This window comes from Lissotriton helveticus, chromosome 3_1 (assembly GCF_964261635.1).
Source record: "Lissotriton helveticus chromosome 3_1, aLisHel1.1, whole genome shotgun sequence".
Lineage (NCBI taxonomy): Eukaryota > Metazoa > Chordata > Amphibia > Caudata > Salamandridae > Lissotriton > Lissotriton helveticus.
This window is the reverse complement of record NC_136061.1, coordinates 1,712,309,481-1,712,318,216: the sequence shown is the minus strand read 5'-3', so window position 1 is coordinate 1,712,318,216 and position 8,736 is coordinate 1,712,309,481. Positions and strand designations below refer to the sequence as shown.

Sequence of the window (8,736 nt, the reverse complement as noted above, 5' to 3'; positions counted from 1 at the left end):
CAGCAGGCCCTGCGTGGGTCTTGTAACCGGCCTATCCTCCATCCCGGTAGTCCTGAACTTTGGATTTGCACAGGTTCCTTGTGACCTCAAGTAACATTTTGACCGCTTGTAACTTCTAAGCACTATTTTTGGTTTCATCTTTAAAAATTCACATTTTGACTTCTACTTCTTGGATCTTTTGTCTTTTTGGTCTTAATTTGTTCAGATAAATATTCTCTATTTTATTAAACTAGTGTTGAGTCTTTCTGTGGTGTATTCACTGTGTTTCTGTGTGTGTGTTGCACAAATACTTTACACATTGCCTCTTTAGATAAGCCTCCCTGTTCTGAGCCAAGCTACTAAAGGATGAGCAGAGGCTATCTTTTAGTGTGCTCTATCCTTCTCTGACTAGGGTGGTGGTCCCTACTTGGATAGGGTGCAAACCTCTGCCAACTAGTGACCCCCCTGCTAACACGACCACAGATTATTACTAAAGATTTTGTTCTGGTTTATTTTCAGCCAAAGACTATTCCAAAAATAATTAAAAAACTCAATAAAATGTGAAGGCTATTTGCTGTATGGGCAATAAAAATGGTATCATCCAGGTATAGAAGAACAGGTATGGGATGATTCCCAACCTTTGGCATATCTTTTCCTCTTGGCCCAGAACATTCATGTAAAATATAAAATGAGACTAAAATAAAGCTATGCCTTACATGTTGTTTTTACGTAATTGGAGAAGTACATTTCCCATGCTGGCCATAATGGACATCCCACAACCGTCCCCCAAAGCAAACATTTAAACAAATCTAGGAGGTAATTCTTAATACTCATTTTACTCATCAGATCACATAACTTTTCCCTATTCATCATGTCTAAAGCACAGGAGAGTTCCTTAAATGTCATAAAGAACCTCTCCTGGCTATCACATATTACCAAATCAATAGAGACAGATTTAATGATTGTTCCATTATTCCGATACCAGGATGAAATCCATATTGGATTTCAGAGAAGAAATTATTATGTTTCAAACACTCCTCAAGTTTCTGGAGGCTAACCCTTCCTATTATTTTCGAGTTGGCATCCAAAAGGGATATGGGACGATAACAAGTCAGTTGGGTTCCATCGCCTTTTTAAAAATTGGGACTATTATAGATTCCCTCCATGATTTAATTAAGTTGCCCTTTATTGTGGCTCGACGAATGGTGGTTATTAACGGTGTCCAAAAATAGAGGTTCTGTCTAAAAATATCAGTAGGAACCCCGTCTAGACTTGGGGCGTTGTATGTGGAAATTCTTAAAATACAAAGAACATGCTACAGTACTTTGTAAAAAGAAACACTATTTAAGCCATAACAATTTCTCCCTTTTTTCATAAAAGGATTACGAATTCATACTAGGATAGCCAAGGTGAACTAAAACTTTACTCTCAAATCAACAGTATGGGTTTTATTCAAACCCTCTGCCTTTAACCAAATGAATAACATACAATAATGTCTCTGAAGGCATTGTTTAGAAAGCAATTTCTAAGGAAGCACAATGAATTGCTGTGAGCAAGGAAGGGGGGCAAAGAGACAATGAATTGAGGAGGCATGTGATAATGAGAAACTTTTTCATATATTTTATCCATATACTCAAAGGCAAAGCAACTGCCTTCCCCCACGGAATCCTGCCCAGGGAATGACTCCCCACGCAATCGTCGGATCCTCGACAGGACGCAACCCTTCAATTGGTAATGGACATGTCGGGATGATCCCTCGACCTTCAGCCTTCGCCGAAGTTGCCCTACCTCTCTGGTTCATTGCCCTTACTTCTGGACCCACTCACCCCAAGGGGCTCCATCAAACCACCACACACCAAATGGATCCTTGAAGCTTCCGGCTTGGGTCCCCCTCAGGGATTCTTGCACCTCGACTCCTAACTCATGCACCTTTCACCCTCACACTTAGTGAGTGTTCCTCCAAAGCCCTACTCGGATAGTCTTGATTCCTCAGACCCCCCCAGCACTGTCCCCTAACTAACTGTAACATGGTCCTGATGATGGCCTAACGTTGTATAAAGGCCGAAATGCCGTCAACCTCCACAGCACAATTTACAGCATGTTTTTCGTGAGTGCCAGCTCAAATTATCCTGTACTAACTGCATTATTTGTATGGGCATTATTACAAATACACTGTATATATAATTTCTTTTGTTTGCACCTTTTTCCACTGTATATACTCCCTCACATGTCACCGGCATAGACCACCCCTGTATGAGCACCTGTACACAGTATATCACGGGTTACATGACATGGGAAACTACCTTTACAACGCAACTATTACAACGGAGTGCTATTACAACGCAACTATTACAACGCAAAAACTATTACAACGCATGTTTTTACAACGCATGCTATTACAACGCCAATGCTGTTACAACGTATGCTTTTACATCGTAAATTTATTAATTTTAAATTAAAGTTAAAAATGTTTACAATATTTTTAATTTTATTAATGATTTTATTTATATGAATTATTACTCAGGTATCTTTTTTGTAAAACTTATTTTTTTTAATATATAGTTTTTTTAATCAAAAATAAAGAAATATTATATTGCAAAAATGTTTATAAAAAGATAATATTCACAAGCATTAATACTCAGGTATTTATTTTGATAATTAAATATTTATGTATCTAAATTTAATGTTGGTGTTAATGTTAGATACATTTTATTAATTTAAAAAATTAATTCTTAGGTATTTTAAAAAATGTAAAATTTTTAAAAATATGTTAACATTTTTTTATTAATCAACTATTTATTAACATCACAAAAATTAATACTCAGGTAGCTTTTTTGAAAATGTATTTTTTCAAATATATATTTTAATTAATTATTATATTGGATAAATATTGATAATAAGTATATAATCACAAGCAATAATACTCAGGTATCTTTTTAGAAAATGTGAATGTTTAAACTATAAGTAGTGAATATTTTATATTTATATTTAAATATTAAATTATTTAATTTTAATGTTGGATTAATGTTAAAAAAAATTATTTCAATACAAGCATTAATAATTATTTAATTAATTCTTAGGTATTTAAAAAAATTTACAATTTTAAAAAATATGTGAATTTTTTTTACTAATCAACTATTTATTAATATCACAAAAATTAATACTCAGGTAGCTTTTTAGAAAATGTATTTTTTTTTAAATATATATTTTAATTAATTAATTATTATATTGGATAAATATTGATAATAAGTATATAATCACAAGCAATAATACTCAGGTATCTTTTTAGAAGATAACTATAAGTAGTGAATATTTTATATGTATATTTAAATATTTAATTATTTAATTTTAATGTTAAAAAAATTATTTCAATACAAGCATTAATAATTATTTAATATTTACGAAAATGTAAATATTTTAAATATTTGAAGTGATTAATGTTTTATTGATGATTATTTAATTAAAAAATACAATTAAGTACCAAATAATATATATTATTTATATGAAGGAAAATATTATTATTTGAAAATTGATTTATTTATAAATTAATTAATTCAAATATATTTCATTTTTTTAAAATGATACACATATAATTACATACATTTCTGAAAAAGGTTTAGTCCTACGTTTATTGCAATGACCGCTCTATAGTAACCAACGCAATGGATTAGTAAGGTCGAAAAAGAACAGAAGGAGGAGAGAGAAGATGAAAACAAGAACAGCATACAGGTAAGTGAATTAAAACATTATTTATGGTAGTATATACATTACTTTAAGAGTAAATTTAATGAAGTAAAAAAGTATAAAGACAATGACGTTTTTTTTAAATTTGTTTTATTTTTGTTGAAAAAATATATAAAAAATATTTTTAAATAATTTTACGACATTAAATAACATTTATAATAAAATAATATATTTTAATTAATAATGTTTAAAAAATAGTCCTTTGTTTATCTTGGTACATTTGATGACGTCGTTACGCTGACGTCGATGTTAGCGGCCATCTTGGATAGCATCGATTGCTGGAAGCAGCTGGAAGCTGATCTGCGCTCAGGTAGGAAATTTTATAAAGTTATTTTATAATATAAAAAAAATTACGAACATATATATTGTAATGAAAGGATAAGGAGAGGTTGCGGTAGTTAATAAAAGATGTATAGAGTTTTTTTTCAGCATGTCGCCGATGATATTACTTGCATATGTCTACGTCGGGTTATGTAAGAAATAATGTATTGGATAAAGATTGAAAATAAGTATATATGTTTGATTTATTGAAAACATTTTGAACGTTTAATGCTTTGATGTAACTTAGATATATTTATCGATCGAAGATTGGAAGTGGAGAAATAGGATTGTTTGGTTGTTTTTTCCAAAATGATTGCTTTTCACAAGGTATTTGATAAATAAAACTCTTTCGTTCAAATTGTACGAGAAAAAAAAAGGGAGACTTATTTTGTATGAAAGGTGGTACTTTTTGTTCTAGTGCTTTACTTTGTTGTATATTGTATTTTTCGTTTTAGAGCGTACATTTGATGCATTGCTTTAAAATGTATTTGTTCTGGAAATCAAAGACATTTCTTGGCGTTTTTTTTTAAAGTAGTAAATTTGGAATGTAATACTATTTGACTTAGTTAGTGAGAAGAATAATAGTTAGGATGTGATACATGATTAATAAATAATTTTATTTACAGGCTGGGATCGTTAATTTTTGAAAAATATAATTTTAGTAAAAAAAAAAAGATGGTTTAAGGATTTGTCTAACGAAGACGTATTTCTTTAGAAAGACGTCCATTTTTGGTGAAAAAAAAAAGGAAACATTTTTAAATATATACTAAATACGTTAGGAAAAAGGATGGAATTTTATTTTTTTGAAATATTTTTTTTAATTTGAGGTACAATGCATTATTGCCAAAACTGTATGACAAATACTGTCAAAAAATTAGACTTTAAAGCAAAGTTTTAAAAATATCAAACAGTAGGGATAAAATGCATCACTTTGGAAAAAAAAAGTGGTGAGAAGGAAAAGAATATTTTAAAACGATCGTTCAAAATGTTTTCACAAGAAATATATTTCATTTCAAATGCGATGGATATCATCATAAGTTTGGGAAAAGAAGGAGAAAAGTAACTTTATCCAGATTTAAAGGGTTTTTTTGAAAAGGAAAAATATTCTAGTGGAATTGCCTTCTTTGGAAAAATGTGGAATAGAAAAAAAAATACTTCTTAAGGTAAAGGAACCCGACAAAATTTTGTTAAATTTTTTTTAACAAAAATGCCAATTAAATTAAATTTCTAAAAATAAATTTAGGTCAAAGCAGGAGAGTAAATTTATGAAAAATGATTAGAAATGTAATATGTTAGCAACATTTTCCAGGTAGTCTAATGCCACAGTCAACGAAAATTGTTGAAGTACTCCCAATAGTCTCTCGGACATTTCCTTAGCTTGTTTAGAAGGTCGTGGATTTAGGCTACCTGTTAATGCTTGGGCAAGTCTCATTTCTTGAAAACTTTACTCCTTCTTCAAAGTTTTCAAAAAAGAATAGAAATTTGGATGATGTTTACCAATTGTATGACTGAAGGAGTTGTGCCATCCCTCTATGGCATTGTTTGTTTTAGCACCTCCTTCTAAGCAGGTTGAGTAGCAGTTCCACCACTCCACATGGAAACGTGGCTTCCTCCTGCGACCTGATTGGCTTAGATGTCCAATCCATGTGTCCTCAAAGTAATTTAACAAGGGAGCCAATTTTTCTTCATTTTCGACATAATATTCTGATTCAGAAATTGCAGTGTACTACTCGTCTACACTTTCAGGAGGTACAAAACAAAGTGCTGTTAATTTTTTTTATTCAAATTGTAGTTTACTATCTGAGCAGTAATCTGTAACCAGGGATGTTTTTTGTAACTTACGCCAATATGCCTGGGAAAAATGAAAAAAACACCCCTGAATTTGGGTATCCACGTACAATTTGTTGATCACATTGATCATAGTCAATTCAAAATCAATAATGATTTTCCGAGGACTTTTGCCAGATGTTTTCTCTTTAATCACTGTCAAAAATTCAGTGTAGGTTGCAGATTGCTTATCTGGAAGTAACCTGTACACTAAGGGAACTACATTTTTGTTAATTTGTGCATGAATGCTGTAAATTTGAGTGAATGGTTGGGGTGTACATTTAAACATCCCATCCATCATCCAAATTTCAGTATTCTCTAACTTAAAAAGGTTGCGGGGAGTACTAAAAATTAGAATACGTTTAAGAGGGTTTTGGTTGTCATAGAGTAAGAAAGGTTCATTAGAGAAAGACAGAGTAAGGTCATGAGGAATATTTATGTCAGCAAATGTTTGAGGAGTAACTGTGTGTGTGTTACTTGCCTGCTTTTTACGTTGGATAATTCTACGCAAATTGAGTATAATAGGCATATTACAAGCAATATGACCAGGGACATGCTGTGCAACCTCTCTTAAAATTGTACCAGGAGTTTCATTGGAGGTGGATGCAATATCTTTCATCTCGTTAATTGTTTGACGTATTTCTATCTCCATTGCAGAGGCAGAGTGGTTATGTTCGGTTGTTTTTATTATGTTGTCACCAACAGTAACCGCTCTGCCGCTACAACGGGAAGAATAATATTGCACACACCTCCAATGTTTCCTTGGTTCACTTATCCTTTCATTACAATATATATATACACAATGTTGGAGAAGTCTGTTTCCTTTCCTGGATTTAATATAGGATGCTGTGGCCTGGCTTGACATTGTCTGTAAAAAAAAATGAAAACACAAAACAAAATTAATATGTTTTCTATATTTTTGTTTTATCTTTTAGAAAAGGACACATTTTTACATGTTTAAACTAGTTTCGAGAGTTATTTTAGTAAGTGGCACCCCTACACTATCCAGCACTTAACCTACAGATGCACTTTAAAATAGTTAGAATAGTAATTGTCACTCTTACACTATCCAGCACTTACCATACTGATGCACTTTACTGGAGTCAAAATACTCATGGGCACACTTATACTATCCAGCACTAACCCTACTGATGCACTTTCCTGGAGTTGGAATAGTAAGTGGCACCCTTACACTATCCAGCATTTACCCCACTGATGCACTTTTTTGTAGTTGAAATAGTAAGTGTCACCCCTACACTATCCAGCACGTACCCTACTGATGCACTTTCCTGGAGTTAGAATAGTAAGTGGCACCCCTACACTATCCAGCACTTACCCTATTGATGCACTTTCCTGGAATTACAATAGTAAGTGGCACCCCTACACTATCCAGCACTTACCCTATTGATGCACTTTCCTGGAGTTGGAATAGTAAGCGGCACCACAACACTATCCAGCACTTACCCTACTGATGCACTTTCATATCTATATTTTGGTATTAATTTTGAGGTTAAGAATTGATTTTTATGAGAAATTACCTTTGGTTTTTGGTGTTTGCTTCTTGCTGTTCTTCCTGGTCTTCTAATTTATGTTTGTTTTGGATTTTTGGTGATTGGTTTCTCTGGTTTGGATCTTCAAGTTGGATTCTAAAATAGAAATTGGAGATTGTTTCAAATGCTTTTCACATGTTTCATGTAATTTGATTATTTCAAAAAACTTAACAGTATGACAAATTACTAAATGATTCTTTTTCAGTTTGTTGTAAAAGAAATGTCTTTTGAATGTATAAATTTTTCAACAATGTTTCATTTTGTTGTGAAATCAGAATACTCATTGACACCCCTACACTATCCAGCACTTACCCTACTGATAATATTTTCATGTGTTTTTGTGCAACATTGATTACGAATGTTTACTGATGTACATATATTTTTTACGCTAATTGTTCATGAGAAATGAGGTTATCTATTGACCAATAAATGTGTATGTTGAATACTGTGTATATATACTAAAACTTTATTGAGTTTCAAAAGGCTTAATGCCCAACAGCTGTGCTTCTAGCAGTCCAGGGCTTCCCCGGGCTCTTACTTATATGTCTGTTAAACAGGAGGGAGTCAGGCACACATCCCTCACTCTAGATAGCACGCTAAGATTTTTCAAAACATTTACAACCCCATCCATACAATCGATCACGGCTGTGCAGATCCACCCTTAAAAAAGATTTTCATACCCTTACACTATCCGGCACTTACCCTACAGATGCACTTTCCTGGAGTTAGAATAGTAAGTAGCACCTCTACACTATCCAGCACTTACCCTACTGATGCACTTTCCTGGAGTTAGAATAGTAAGTGGCACCCCTACTCTATCCAGCCCTTATCCTACAGATGCACTTTCATGGAGTTTGCATACTAAGTGGCACCCATACACTATCCAGCACTTACCCTACTGATGCACTTTCCTGGAGTTAGAATAGTAAGTGGCACCCCTACACTATCCAGCACTTACCCTACTGATGCACTTTCCTGGAGTTGGAATAGTAAGTGGCACCACTACACTATCCAGCACTTACCCTACTGATGCACTTTTATATCTATATTTTGGTATTAATTTTAAGGTTTAGAATTGATTTTTATGAGAAATTACCTTTGGTTTTTGGTGTTTGCTTCTTGCTGTTCTTCCTGGTCTTCTAATTTATGTATGTTTTGGATTTTTGGTGATTGGTTTTTCTGGTTTGGATCTTCAAGTTGGATTCCAAAATAGAAATTGGAGATTGTTTCAAATGTTTTTCACATGTTTCATGTAATTTGATTATTTCAAAAATTTCAAAGTATGACAAATTACTAAATGATTCTTCTTCAGTTT

General features: G+C 32.7%; 1 long non-coding RNA gene across 1 annotated transcript; it reads right to left on the bottom strand.

The window, feature by feature from the left end:
- Positions 1-6,631: 6,631 nt before the first annotated feature.
- LOC144825106 (uncharacterized) lies at positions 6,632-8,626 on the bottom strand. The gene is made up of 3 exons (XR_013609271.1): positions 8,518-8,626; positions 7,410-7,517; positions 6,632-6,739 (listed from the first exon to the last, which is right to left on the bottom strand). It is a non-coding gene; the product is annotated as an uncharacterized LOC144825106 (long non-coding RNA).
- Positions 8,627-8,736: the final 110 nt, after the last annotated feature.